The sequence below is a fragment of the Dendropsophus ebraccatus genome, chromosome 12, assembly GCF_027789765.1.
Source record: "Dendropsophus ebraccatus isolate aDenEbr1 chromosome 12, aDenEbr1.pat, whole genome shotgun sequence".
In the NCBI taxonomy this organism is placed as follows: domain Eukaryota; kingdom Metazoa; phylum Chordata; class Amphibia; order Anura; family Hylidae; genus Dendropsophus; species Dendropsophus ebraccatus.
In genome coordinates, this window is record NC_091465.1 from 10,735,991 (window position 1) to 10,752,064 (window position 16,074).

Here is a 16,074-nt window from a genome sequence, read left to right on the forward strand (position 1 = left end):
GTAACAGTGCAGCTGCTCCCCTATCCATAGTATAGCCGATCACCTATTCACAGTATAGCTGCTCCCCTATCCATAGTATAGCCGATACCCTATCCACAGTATAGCTGCTCCCCTATCCATAGTATAGCCAATACCCTATCCATAGTATAGCTGCTCCCCTATCCACAGTATAGCCGCTCCCCTATCCATAGTACAGCTGCTCCCCTATCCACAGTATAGCTGCTCCCCTATCCACAGTATAGCTGCTCCCCTATCCACAGTATAGCTGCTCCCCTATCCATAGTATAGCTGCTCCCTATCCATAGTATAGCTGCTCCCCTATCCATGGTATAGCTGCTCCCCTATCCATAGTATAGCTGCTCCCCTATCCATAGTATAGCTGCTCCCCTATCCATAGTATAGCTGCTCCCCTATCCATAGTATAGCTGCTCCCCTATCCATAGTACAGCTGCTCCCCTATCCATAGTATAGCCCATACCCTATCCATAGTACAGCTGCTTCCCTATCCATAGTATAGCTGCTCCCCTATCCACAGTATAGCTGCTCCCCTATCCATAGTATAGCTGCTCCCCTATCCATAGTATAGCTGCTCCCCTATCCACAGTATAACTGCTCCCCTATCCATAGTATAGCTGCTCCCTATCCATAGTATAGCTGCTCCCTATCCATAGTATAGCTGCTTCCATATCCATAGTATAGCCCATACCCTATCCATAGTATAGCTGCTCCCCTATCCATAGTATAGCTGTCCCCTATCCATAGTATAGCTGCTCCCCTATCCATAGTATAGCTGCTCCCCTATCCATAGTATAGCCCATACCCTATCCATAGTACAGCTGCTTCCCTATCCATCGTATAGGCTAACACTAGCAGGGTGCAGGAAGTGTTTGCAGGATGGAAGTAAAGGGGCTTATGATAAAATAATTTAAAGAGAACTCCGGCCACTCCGGTAGTAAATGGGCCCTGGAGGAGCCTTGCTAGGGGCTGTTAGGCAATGCACGAGTACATAGGGACGGCACATGGATGGTGCATCTGTACCTTGTCTGTTTTATAACAAATCCATTGATCTCTATGACACAGAGATAGACTGTATAAGTGCAGGTCCTACGTTTTTAGAGAGATAAATTTTACAAATTGATGTGTGGTGACTCCATACAAATCCATGGGTTCTTTTTTGGTCTGTAAATAAGAATCCTGATTTATGGAAGCAAATGCTGATGTGTGGATGAAGCCTAAGATATATGTAGAGCGTCATAAACACAGCAAATAATACGTTCCTTACACTGATTACATCCACCGATCAGGTGACTGGCGGGGTGCTGGGCCTTGGCGCCCCACCCATCAGCTATTGATAATCATCAATTTTTCTTTCCTGGAAAACCCTTTTAATCACACACTGCCAACATTTACCAAGAATATTCCTGACAATTCCTGACCCATGTTCAGGCCGATCTCCAAGAATCTCTCCTTGAATCCTTGTGAATCAATCAAATATTAATCTTGAGCTAAAAGCCAGGATTTTTCTGCACAGCTGGTGTTATTGACACTGGCTCTGAACATATTTAATATGCAGAATGTAACGTATAGATGGAGGAGACGCGTCCGTAGCGTGCGAGAATCGGGCCCCTGGTGGATACAATGCAGGGAAGAACCACACAGTAATGATATTAACTTTATTTGCGTTCTAAATAACACTAATATTATCATCATAGTGAGGCCCCTGGAGGGCTGCTCTCATTTACAATATACAGATTTTCTTTAAATGAACAGCTAAGGATAAACACATCTTGCTGACGTACAGTACTAGTCTTTACACTTCATTTTTTTTCTGTCTACATTTTACTGATATTACAGCTCTAGCTATACTGCAGATAGTGGTCTAATATTAGAAGGCAATATTAATAGCATAATATACTTTATTTATTTGCATATACGTATGTCTATTCTCAGGGGTGATTCTAGCCTCTCTGCTGCCCGAGGCGAACTATAGAATGACGCCCCCCCCCCCCCCCCCCCGGTCAATCCGCCCACATTATAATCCACTACTGCCCCCCCCCCCCCCCCCCCCACTGCTGTCCCCAATAAACATAATGTTTGGTCCCTTGCTGCACAGAGGATGTCAGGAGAGGAGGGGGCTGACTTTATAGGAGAGGTCCCAGCAGCACAGAGGATGTCAGGAGAGGAGGGGGCTAATCCTATAGGAGAGGTCCCAGCAGCACAGAGGATGTCAGGAGATGAGGGTGCTAATCCTATAGGAGAGGTCCCAGCAGCACAGAGGATGTCAGGAGAGGAGGGTGCTAATCCTATAGGAGAAGTCCCAGCAGCACAGAGGATGTCAGGAGAGGAGGGTGCTGATCTTTTAGGAGATGGTCCCCCTCTTCCCCCCTTATAGATGGTCCCCCTCTTCCCCCCCTTATAGATGGTCCCCTCTCCCTTATAGATGGTCCCCCTCTCCCCCCCTTATAGATGGTCCCCCTCTCCCCCCTCCCTTATAGATGGTCCCCCTCTCCCCCCTCCCTTATAGATGGTCCCCCTCTCCCCCCTCCCTTATAGTTGGTCCCCCTCTTCCCTCTCTCCCCCCCCTTATAGATGGTCCCCCTCTCCCCCCCCCCTTATAGATGGTCCCCCTCTCCCCCCCCCCCTTATAGATGGTCCCCCTCTTCCCTCTCCCCCCCTTATAGATGGTCCCCCTCTTTCCCCCCTCCCTTTATAGATGGTCCCCTTCCCCCCCTATAGATGGTCCCCCTCTTCCCTCTCTTCCTCCCTTATAGATGGCCCCCCCCCTTATAGATGGTCCCCCTCTTTCCCCCCTCCCTTATAGATCGTCCCCTCTTTCCCCCCTCCCTTATAGATGGTCCCCCTCTTTCCCCCCTCCCTTATAGATGGTCCCCCTCTTTCCCCCCTCCCTTATAGATGGTCCCCTTCCCCCCCTACCTTATAGATGGTCCCCCTCTTTCCCCCCTCCCTTATAGATGGTCCCCTTCCCCCCCTACCTTATAGATGGTCCCCCTCTCCCCCCCCCCCTGCACAGCAGATAAAACAAAAACAAAAAACAGCACACAACTCACCTACCCTCCGTTCCCCCGTCGAGCCTCTCTGGTCTGGTCCCGGCTGATGTGCGGCTGCCCGGGGTGTCCCGTCCTGTCCCCGGCAGCGCGCGCATCACAGAGCTCCCCGTGCGCCTGTGACTTCCGGCGCACAGGGAGCTCTCTGATGCGTGCGCTGCCGGGGACAGGACGGGACACCCCCGGCAGCCGCACATCACCCGGGGGACTAAGGCTGCATTCCCACGTTCCGTGATCCGTCTGCATGTACTGGAGCCCCCCCCCCGCGCCCGGGCAGTATCTGTAATGAGATGCTGTGAGCGGGGGGGACTGTATTCATAAGCGCCGCACTGTAGTATCAGCACGGCGCGGCTGATTTAGTACAGCGGGGCGCTTATGAATACAGTCTCCCCCGCTCACAGCATCTCATTACAGATACTGCCCGGGCGCGGGGGGACTCCAGTACATGGTACAATCAGTGGCGGATTATAATGTGGGCGGCCGCCCGAACCGCCCATATTATAATCTGCCACTGAATGCCGCCAGAGCCGTTTTAATACATTGGTGGGCCCAGTGCACAGCCCTCAAGAGTGGCCCCCCCCTTACCTTTCTGCACATTGTATAATGTACTGAATTTGCCCCCACACTGTATCAAGAGCCCCAATACATACAGTAGTTACCTTATAACACTATTTCCACAATACAGTGATTACATATTACATAAAAACTGCACTAAACAAAACAGAAAGATATTACCAATGATACCATTACATAATACCGCCACATCATGACCCCTAACACTACAATCCTATAACAGAGTGCAGTTACATCCAGTGACTCACCGGGGGTGTTTTCTCCAATCAGAGTCTGTCACCTTTTCTTTTTCTCTCCATCCAGCCTGGGCCACCTTGAAGTCTTCTCCTGGCTGTGAATCTTCTCTCCAGAATCTGCCAGACAAATATTTTAGGCTCCAACACATCCAGTAGTTAGGTCCCTTGTACCCCTATACAGTAGTTACACCCCTCTGTACTCCTACATAGTTACACCCCTCTGTGCCTCCATAGTTTTAAGGTGTCCCTGTAGTATATAGACCCTCATGTGCTCCTCCAGTTATATACAGCCCTCCTGTGCGCTCCCCTATTAGTATATAGCCCCCCTGTGCACTCTCCCCAGTAGTATATAGCCCCCCTGTGCTCTCCCACAATAGTATATAGCCCCCCTGTGCTCTCCCACAATAGTATATAGCCCCCCCTGTGCTCTCCAATAGTATATAGACCCCTATGCTCTCCCACAATAGTATATAGCCCCCCTGTGCTCTCCCCCAATAGTATATAGCCCCCCTGTGCTCCCCCCAATAGTATATAGCCCCCTGTGCTCTCCCCAATAGTATATAGCCCCCCTGTGCTCTCCATAATATATAGCCCCCCTGTGCTCTCCCCCATAGTATATAGACCCCTGTGCTCCTCAATATGATATAGCTCCCTGTGCTCACCAATAGTATATACCTCCCCTGTGCTCCCCAATAGTATATAGTCCCCTGTGCTCCCCAATAGTATATAGCTCCCCAGTGCTCCCCCATAGTATATATTCCCCTGTGCTCCCCCATAGTATATAGCCCCTCTGTGCTCCCCAGTAGTATATAGCCCCCTGTGCTCCCCAGTAGTATATAGCCCCCTGTGCTCCCCAGTAGTATATAGCTCCCCTGTGCTCCCCAGTAGTATATAGCTCCCCTGTGCTCCCCAGTAGTATATAGCTCCCCTGTGCTCCCCCATAGTATATAGCTCCCCTGTGCTCCCCCATAGTATATAGCCCCCTGTGCTCCCCCATAGTATATAGCCCCCCTGTGCTCCCCCATAGTATATAGCCCCCTGTGCTCCCCCATAGTATATAGATTCCCTGTGCTCCCCATAGTATATAGACCCCTGTGCTCCCCAGTAGTATATAGTCCCCTGTGCTCTCCCATAGTATATAGGTCCCCTGTGCTCCCCCATAGTATATAGCTCCCCTGTGCTCCCCCATAGTATATAGCCCCCTGTGCTCCCCCATAGTATATAGCTCCCCTGTGCTCCCCCATAGTATATAGCCCCCTAAGCTCCCCCATTGTATAAAGCTCCCTGTGCTCCCCAGTAGTATATAGCCCCCTGTGCTCCCCAGTAGTATATAGCTCCCTGTGCTCCCCCACAGTATATAGCTCCCCTGTGCTCCCCCATAGTATATAGCCCCCTGTGCTCCCCCATAGTAAATAGCCCCCTGTGCTCCCCAGTAGTATATAGCCCCCTGTGCTCCCCAGTAGTATATAGCTCCCCTGTGCTCCCCAGTAGTATATAGCTCCCCTGTGCTCCCCAGTAGTATATAGCTCCCCTGTGCTCCCCCATAGTATATATTCCCCTGTGCTCCCCCATAGTATATAGACCCCTGTGCTCCCCAGTAGTATATAGCCCCTTGTGCTCCCCCATAGTATATAGCTTCCCTGTGCTCCCCATAGTATATAGCTCCCCTGTGCTCCCCCATAGTATATAGCCCCCTGTGCTCCCCCATAGTATATAGCCCCCCTGTGCTCCCCCATAGTATATAGCTCCCCTGTGCTCCCCAGTAGTATATAGCCCCCTGTGCTCCCCCATAGTATATAGCCCCCTGTCCTCCCCTATAGTATATAGCCCCGTCCTCCCCCATAGTATATAGCCCCCTGTGCCCCCCCATAGTATATAGCCCCCTGTGCCCCCCCTAAACCCCCCCCCCCCCGTAGTATATAGCTCCCCCTCCCATATAACATTGAAAAAAACAAACACTGTTACTCACCTAGGTCCACGCGTTCCTCTTCTCTTCCCTCCTGTGGCCGCACTTCATGCGGTCACAAGAGGCTGCACTCCCCTCACCCTCGCGCCGACGCTCCAGTGACGTCGGCCGCTAGAGGGAGAGTGCGGCCTCTTGTGACCGCAGGAAGTGCGGCCACAAGAGTGACTGACAGGGAGGGAGCCAATGGCTCTCTCTCTGTCAGTGTCGCTGCTGCTGCAGCGCGGAAGCGCCGCAGCAGCAGCGGACGGGGGCAGCGGCGGACGGGGGGGCCCTGCAGGGGGCGCCATGGAGGGGTAAGTAGATTACCCATCCATGGCGCTCCCCCCTGACAGGCTGGTGGCCGGAGCCCTGTGCGACCGCATTGGTCGCACATAGCAACGGCCGGCCTGCTCGGGGGGGCCCCTTTAACCAGTGGGCCCGGTGCACGTGCACCATGTGCCCTCTGGTTAAAGCGGCCCTGAATGCCGCCCCCATGAAGATAGCTGGTGGCGCCGCCTGAGGCAGACGACTCAGGTCGCCTCATCATTGCGGCGCCCCTGTCTATTCTGCCAGAGCTGAAGAGGAGGAAATGTCAAGCTGAAAACTTTCCTCTTCAATTCCTCGCCTTTTCCTCAGTGTGAACATACAGAGATATTAAAGGAATTGGTCATCTCTTCAGGACATCAGGGCGGTCCCCAGCAGCTTCTCCCCTTTCCAGCAGCCTTGACTGACAGATTTGTCCCTATACCTAAAAAGGTAGGGACCTGGCAGAGGCCGACCCCTAAAAAGGAAGAGAAGCTGGCACAGGCCGACCCAATGGCTCGTGGTTACTGGAACATAAAAGGAATCACAGTTTGTTTGTTTTTTAAATACAAAAGCATCTATATGTGTTCCCCAATGCATTATTTTCAGAGTAACTCAATTTCATACCTAAAAGAGGCAGCCCATCCGTACTTACTGCATACAAATACATATGTAATACTCATAAAATACTCATGGTTGGTGCATCAGATCTGTATTAGGCAATGCAATCCTATGGAGAGAAAAATAGACATGGCCGCACATCCATGTACTTTACACTGATCCATCTGCTTCTCAGCACTGTATACCACTAACATCAGGAATTAGTTACAATTTGATCAAGGTGCATAAGCCCACACACTGCTTCAGGGTTCCTGATTCACGTGGGTCCCTAACTTGGTGGTGTCCTTAGTTACAAAGATGTTGACCACAATATGCTGGGACCACAATATGCTGGGACACAAAGCTCCACCTCTGACCGCGGAGGCCAGCTGTCCGGACCCCTGCTGCAGCTCAGTATACCTGTATAGAGAGCTGCGCTCTGCACAGTAACTATGAGTGCTCGTAGCGAGCGCTTATAGTTACCTGCAGCAGCACTGACAGAGAGGGAGCCATTGGGTCCCTCCCTGTCAGTCACTCTTGTGGGAAGAGTGGGAAGAGAAGAGGAAACGCCAGACTCAGGTGGGAAGCTTTCCTCTACCTGCCAAGGTAACTGGGTTCTCTCCATACAGTTTTGTGGTCCGGCTGCAGCCCAGGGACAAAAGCTGGCTTCATGCCGTCTTCAGTCTGCACCAGCAATTAAAGGGGTATTCCAATTAAACATAACTTTTGGTGCGACTAACAATTCCTTCCATACTTGTCCCAAAAAGCTTATGGCTTTCAAACATCGCTTTCAGCATTAGGAAATGGCTGGAAGTTCCATAGAGAATGAATGAAGTAGTGGTCAAGCATGTGCGCTGGTGCTACATCCACTCTGACCTCTGTTCTTCATTTGGTGGGGGTCCCATGGATCTTACTACAACCAGCTGGTTATACTGTTACCTCTGGAGGATAACATTTCATCTTTGGATAACCCATTAAAACTATCTGCATTTTTGGAATTGTGGAAGTAAATGGCACAGTTCTATTTGTTGTATACCATTATAAATTTGGCTGGTTGGGGAATACCTGCAGGTGGAATCGAAGCCATTCAACTAGTATTATATTTCTAAGGAGGAGAAAAGGGAGGCGCAGAAAGACATGACTATGGCGGGATGAACAGCTGTGATTTAATGGAAGGAGGGATTGGTTGTCTGGAATCCTTAGAGGAGTGCTAGAAATTACAAATAAAATATATTTTTTCCCATAGTGCTGTAAATGATAAAATCCTCCTCCCTTTTGTTGCAATTTGTCATTTTCAATGTTTACATGATGCCTGTAAAAAAAAAACTTAAAAAATTTAAAAAAGGAATCAGAATAATGCCTCAGGCATACAGCAAAGCCATAGTATGTAACCATACGCAGTGCAGTCTTCTCTATAAAAAAAAAAAAAAAAAAAAAGGGCCTGAGGAGAATACCACAGTAAAAAGTCATCTAATGTAACATGGCAAAATTCTGTATGAATCTAATACACAAAAAATAGAAAGAAAGAATTGGGCACCACCACATAAGAATGCTACACAAGTTTAAAGAGGACCTGTCACCCCCCGTGCCGGGGTGACAGGCTCCCGACCCCTGTTAGATCCCCTATACTCACGTGATCCCGCCGGGTCCTGCTTCCTGAGCCGGTCAGGTCACGGAGATATGAGCGCCTGAAGCCCGGCGCGCGTGCTGAGAGATGAGTCCGATGAGCATCGGACTCCCCATTCATTCTCTATGGGCATTTGACTCTGCTGATATCTCCGTGACCCGACCAGCTCAGGAAGCGGGACCCGGCGGGATCGCGTGAGTATAGGGGGATCTAACAGGGGGTCGGGAGCCTGTCACCCCGGCACGGGGGGTGACAGGTGTCCTTTAAGTTTGAATAGAAGCTTAAAGGGATTATCCAGTGCTCCAAAAACATGGCAACTTTCTTTCAGAGACAACACAACTCTTGTCTCCAGTTCAGGTGTGGTTTGCAATTAAAGGGGTTATCCAGCGCTACAAAAACATGGCCACCTTTTTTAGAGACAGCCCCACTCGTGTCTCCAGCTTGGGTGGGGTTTTGCTGCTCAGTTCCAATGAAGTGAATGGAGCTTAATTGCAAACCACACCTGACCTGGAGACAAGAGTCGCGTTGAAAAAAAGTGGTCATGTTTTTGTAGCACTGGATAACCCCTTTAAACTCCATTCACTTCAATGGAACTGAGCAGCAAAACCCCGACCAAGCTGGATACAAGAGTGGGTCTGTCTCTGGAAGAAAGTGGCCATGTTTTTGTAGCGCTGGATAACCCCTTTAATACAGACATGAGCATAAGCATATGAGGGGGATTCAGTGGACTGCTGCAAATGGGAACACTACTAAACACATGCAGCATTTCAACTTGCCATGAGCGGAGCTGTTGCAAAACTTTATTTCCCATCATGCCTGGACAGCCAAAACTTTAGCTTTGGCTGTCAGGCATGATGGAAATTGTAGTTTTGCAACAGCTGGAGGGCTGAAGGTTTCTTGTCCCAGCTTTAGCACATTTCCTGCTATTACCAGCTTTACTACCTTCTACTACTACACCACACATGACACCTCCTCTATACTACACCACACAGGACACCTCCTCTATAATACACCACACAGGACACCTCCTCTATAATACACCACACAGGACACCTCCTCTATAATACACCACACAGGACACATCCTCTATACTACACCACACAGGACACCTCCTCTATACTACACCACACAGGACACCTCCTCTATACTACACCACACAGGACACCTCCTCTATACTACACCACACAGGACACCTCCTCTATAATACACCACACAGGACACATCCTCTATACTACACCACACAGGACACCCCCTGTATACTACACCACACAGGAAACCTCCTCTATACTACACCACACAGGACACCTCTTCTATAATACACCACACAGGACTAGAGATGAGCGAACCTTGAGCATACTCGAGTCCATCCGAACCCGAACGTTTGGCATTTGATTAGCGGTGGCTGCTGAAGTTGGATAAAGCCCTAAGGCTATGTGGAAAACATGGATATAGTCATTGGCTGTATCCATGTTTTCCAGACAACCTTAGAGCTTTATCAAAGTTCAGCAGCCCCAGCTAATCAAATGCCGAATGTTCGGATTCGGATGCACTTGAACCCGAACCCGGTTCGCTCATCTCTACACAGGACACATCCTCTATACTAGACAACACAGGACACCCCCTGTATACTACACCACACAGGACACCTCCTCTATAATACACCACACAGGACACATCCTCTATACTACACCACACAGGACACCCCCTGTATACTACACCACACAGGAAACCTCCTCTATACTACACCAAACAGGACGCGGCAAGGAGAGCGTTCTCATACACACATACGGACATGTAAACAGGGCCATTGAATAACACTGGTCCTATGTTCTGTCCACAATCACGTGCCTGCAATTGCAGACAGGACAACGAACAAGTGAATGTAGCCTCACTGTATAGTGTATTTCTTAGCTGGAAGGCATCTTAGAGATCTCATACCAACACACACAGTGAAGTAACCCATCTGAGGCTGTCAGCCATAACATCTCTATGACAGGACTGTCCTGTGTAATCTTATCTACTTCAGTCAGCTATCAGTAAAGTTACCATATTTCTCAAGTACTACAACACTCATTGTTGTCTGGTTTTCTTAAACTGCATCTCACTAACACCAAGGGCGTCCATGCTGTAACCAGACAATAGTATCAGGGAGTTAGCCCCAGGGAAACTACAAGAACCATCACCCACCACCTAAGGGTAGCCCCCTCACAACCTCTATGGCCTGTGAAAACAGCTCTCTGTCATCTCCCCTTATATACTAGTCTGCTGCAATTTATATCATTACCTGTCACTAGTTTATGCTACCCTCAGATAGGACAGCATACACCTTCTGACATGGTCTCTTTAAGGTTCCTTTAATTGGTACTTTATATTAGAAGAAATAGTTTTGCCATTTTATTTTGTGTTTTTTTTTCTCTACATGAACAAGTTCTTACTGTGGCCTGTTTAGTCTTTTTATTTCCAACATTTTAAATACATTCCATTTGAAGCCATACAGAACATTTTGTCTCTAACAATCTGTATAGTTAGACTGTGCAAAACACATGCATTTCAGCTTCCGCCATTGATCATTTTCTATATTTTTTATAACAACAATTCAGTTCCATTATTAATTATTCAATAAACATCCTTTCGTTTCACTGACTTCTGGTGGTGAATTATTGGTCAGAATCCTCACATAGAGCCTGGGACGTTCTGCAATGCAGATTCCCTTAGAAAAATGTCAGTTGCATAATAAATTCTAGATGGGATCGTACTGTAGCAATTTTGTAGATTAAAATGACCTGTATGAACCGTGTGAAGGAAAAACATATGTATATCTTCATTGCAGTTCCATTACTCACATCTTTTCAGAGAAGAATGGATTCTGAGTATAGGACTGAAAGTTTCAGGTGGAGGGTCTCTCCACGCTGGTTACTATATGGTTTTATGCCTCTACTCCTCCATAATAAGTAGCTTTACAGCTGGTTAATTAACATATGTAGATTTATATATTTTCAAAATTGTGTTTACACTTGGGTATCACATTTTCCCCTAAGGTTTGTTTCGACTCAAACATTGTTCAGCGCCCAAACAAATTCAAGGAAGAGAACGGTCAGCTGAATGGTAAGTGGCAGGTAAATGCTTTGGCATTTGGTGGAGAGCAGCAACAGCTACGGCTACCCATCTCCCATGCTTTAGTGCCAGCCAACCTCCCCACCACTCAGCATTTGCGCGCCACTTCTTCCCGCCGCAGAGAACACCTCTGACGGCCTGCCCCAGCTCCAGGCATCCCTCTCCAGGCCAACGCCGATGCTGATCCAGAGTCTAATTCAAACTGGGCCACACTGAGTTTGAACTGCGGCAAGTTCTTACAGCCACCCCAGCAGCAGACCGCCGCCGTCTCCTATGGGTTGTCCGGACAATTTGCCGATCACCGGGGCAGCCCCCCACAGCTTCCCGGCTCTTATCCGCTCCTCCTTGCTCGCTGTTGGGAGCATGTAATACCGGTGGCATCGGGTAGGGGAACGAGGAGCAAGCAAAGCGCTGACCTGACAGATCGGCGCTCGTTTGCTCTCCACATCGCCCCGTGTAATAGGTAGTGGAGCATTACTACTTACTGATAATCCAGAGAAGGTAAAGTAATGATGCTACTGCATCACCACTTAACTCTTTACACTCTGTGGGCTGGGCGCTCTGCAGTAATGGAGTGTAAAAAACAATTAAATACATTTACATTGTTCGCTATGGGAACACAGAGCTCGGTTCTCAAACTGCTCGGTTTTGGAACAGCCTTCCAGAAACTATTGTGATCAAGAACAGAGGTATTACTGTATATTAAAAAAAGTTTCGTGAGTTGAGTAATATATGAAAGTTTGTACAACCTGTAATTTAAATGTGACCATTTTGATATGAAAATTATTCAGAAAAACTACAAAACTAATACTTGTGCCAATTATTCCTATGTCTACACATAGTTTTGGCAAAGGTCAACTCACTGTCTGATCGATCACGGAATAGTCGATCTTTACTAAAGAGTAAAGATGAGCACCATATTACCTATTTCCAAACATGATACTTTGTCCTCAATTTACTATTTAAAGGGTAACTAACAATAGGTTTGTAGATACAGTGCTTAAATAAAATAAAGAGGCCACTTAAACAACACAACATAACTCCAAGTCAATCACAGTTCTGTGAAATCAACATTTCCAGTTATAAAGCAGCACTGATTGTGAATCAATCTCTCCTGATGTTTTGCAAATGGAACAGACAAAAGATAGAGATGATCAGCAATAAGCAAGACACCCCCTATAAAGGAATGGTTCTGTAGGTGGTGACCAAGGACCAATTTTCTGTTCTCATGCTTTTTGGCTGTTGTTTTGGTCACTTTTGTATTTTGTCCAGTGCATGTAGCAGATACCAGCAAACAGGTCAGTACACCAGGAGACATGGACAGAGCAACAAGCCACCAGCAGGACATCTACTTCCTCCTTTGTGCAAAGAAGAAAGAAATTACCTTCAGCAGGCCACTAATATCCATGTGTCTGCTCAAACTGTCAAAAAATTACTCCATATGTGTGGTGTCCTACCACAAGGGTTTTTTTTCTCTCCTTTGCACCTCTCAAAAAGCTTCCTCTTTTGAGGTTTAGTGTTGAATTAGGTATTCTAAAGGTTTCACCACTAGATGTCAGTTTTTTGTATTTCTATGTATTGCACAGCTGAGGAAGATCATGGGTTAATGTTTTGTGTACCATTGGGAGTTTTTTCCTGCTTCTAACCTATTATCTTACTCCTTTCTTATGCACACACTCATCCCCACCACTTGCAGGGAAGTTTACTTTAGGCCCCTGTAGGAGGAGACACTGGTGGAGGAAATGCAGTCTCAGTTCTTATCAGATTCTCAGAGAGGGAAGACAAAAAAACTACTGTTCCTGCTGTAGTTGAGCCATAACCTGGCTGCTGCCAGGACCCCTGACAGGGATAAAAGGTCTGTCTACTCTAGACACTGAGGTGTGTAGCTGCAGCTAGAGACAACCAGTTCTTTTGCTACTACCACTACATTTAGTAAGCAGTGCTAAGCACTTTATAGGGAGAAGAGTAAAGGAACACCCTAACCCACGCAGAGAACACGTCTAAAAAGAGCAGGGCAGTATACTGAACACAAGAGGAACTAGCCTGGATAGGACAAAGCTACCGTAAAGAAGGTCTACGTATCCTTTCTCGCAGTGCAGGTAACTGGGACACCCACGGACACTTAGCTATCCCTAGATAACCACGGCTGGGGCTTGTAATACCCCGATGGGTTACTCGACACTGTAGGGCACAAGGTGGTCAGACACAGTCTAAACACAAGTACAAGTATTTCACTATAAAGTATATTTCTTCGAGTTCTGACAGAATACACAGCTACACTGGGTTTGGGCTCGTTCGACAAACTTTTCTCCTCTACTCAACTCCCTAAGCACCGCTACAACTACCTCTCGTCTACTCTACTTCTCCAGCACTTCCTTAAGCCAGAGACCACCAAGATCGACAGATTTGACATTGGCACCTTGTGCTCTTCATGGATAAGAGCAGGTTTACACTGAGCACACGTGACAGAACGTTTTGCTGCCTGCAACATCATCCAGCATGACCGGCATTGATGCTATGGACTGGCCCATCCATTCCCCATGCCGGAATCCAATCCACATCTGGGAAATTATGTCTTGTTCCATCCACCAATGCCACATTGCCTCACAGACTGTCCAGGAGCTGACTGACCCTTTAATCCTGGTCTTTGAGTAGATCCCTCAGGAGAACATCCACCGCCTCATTAGGAGCATGCCCAGGCATTATAGGGAGGTCATAAAGGCATGTGGAGGCCACACACATTACTGAGCCTCATTTCCTTGTCTTAAGGTATTTCCACTGAAGTTCGATCAGCCCATAATGTGATTTTACAATTTGATTTTGAGTATCTTTCCAAGTCCAGATCTCCATGGGATTTTAATTATTTTGATTTACATTGATCATTTTTGTTTTATTGTTCTCAACACATTCCAATATCAATAAAGATTTGCAACTGGAATATTCCATTCACTGAGATCTATGATGTGGTCTTTTAGTGTTTTCTTTGCCACTGTTGCATTTGTCCTAGGAACTCCTCCTAGAGCAGGACCGGTTGCTCTTTTTCTTCCTGCACCAACATCCTGGCACCATACTGTACCCGGTACCAACATATGTGACAATTCCTATAGCGAGCCAATAAAGAGTCAATACAGCACCTTTAAAACTAATCTGTACCCACTACACCGCGCCATCCCAAACTACGGGTACCATTGATTAGATTAGGTGAAGTCTTTCCCTATCCCTTTCCCTCGTTCTGTCGTTTGGGTGAAGAATCATCTTTTATTCATAAGCAGCGGCATCAATGAGGCGGGGCCTAGAATCTAGGCCAGCGGTGGTATTCTACGTGCCCCCCCTCCCAGATTCTTATACTGCCCTCTGGTTGGATCTCTGGTCTCCAACGCTCGTTTTGTTCCCAGACTTCCCATTCCATGTTAGCATGTCTTTTCCCCTGTGCCATCTAGGATCACTATGGCAAATGCAAAGTTGAAGACATAAATGATGGAGACCAGAGATCTGGGTCCAGGGGCGATATGAGAATCAGGCTGGTGGGAAGAGAATAATACCACAGAGGCGGTATGAAGCCTCTAAGCCCTGCTTATTGACAGCACTATGGAGGAATAAAAGACTTTTTACCCAAAAGACGGCGGCAGCAGCAGCATTTTGGAAAAGAAATCTGAGAAGGACTCCACCTCATCTAAGGAACAGTACCAGTGGTTATAGATTTGCTTTCTGAGACTAATGACTAATAGAATGGTCCAATGCTCTGTAAAGTATTTTGTTTATAAATTTCCATATCAACACCCCCTTAGTATAGCACACATGAGTTGGCACATATGAGAGAACTGTATTCCAGAATGTTGCCCTGACCAGTTATAGTGTACTGTCTGCCATTAACTTGTTCATTGGGTTTGATTATTTCAACAAATCAGAAAGAAATATTTAGCTGGAATACGTGTCTGCCACCTCTTTGTAACTTACAGAGGGTAAAAATCCATGGGGTCAGATTCTTGTTTGCTAAATACAGCCCCACAAATGAGGGTGTATTGGACCCAAATGGCTCAAATGCAACGTCTACGGCCTCCTTAAGAGAGTTTGTTTCTTTGTCATGATATACGGTCAACAAATAAGTTTCTGTCATAGTTGTAGCTGCAAGACATGATGAAGATAACACCGAAAAGCAACAACAAAGTGGACATAAATCAACAAAGCGGAGAAAATGACAGCATCTAATAATATTACAGCGGATAAATGTTTAAACAAAGCTGGAATATGGACTTTGTGCTTTTCCCGCCAACTGTGATCAGACAAGATAATAAAATTGCTGTAGTTTCTAGTAGATTTACTGGAAGACGCTGGGCCCTGGGTCCCTCTTATTTCTCCTTCCCACCGTAGCTTTCTCCATGCCAGCTGTTAATTATCTCCACTGACGTTAATGTCATTTCCGATGCATTCACTGTGTATAATTGAGTAGGTTCGCAAAGTGAATATGTTGTTCTCCTGGTCCCGTTTATTCTGCTGTCAGCATTTACTGACAGTCTAATCTTGGTTAAAGAAAATAGTTGTTGAGCTATTGGCGTCTGATATGGTTATATTTGCCTCACAATTAAGGGGGGACCTCAGCCTCTTGTCGGA

General features: G+C 47.2%; 1 protein-coding gene across 1 annotated transcript in view; it reads right to left on the minus strand.

The window, feature by feature from the left end:
• CASZ1 (castor zinc finger 1) overlaps positions 1-16,074 on the minus strand; it is a 423,312-nt gene that overhangs the window by 342,094 nt on the left and 65,144 nt on the right. The window lies entirely within an intron of this gene.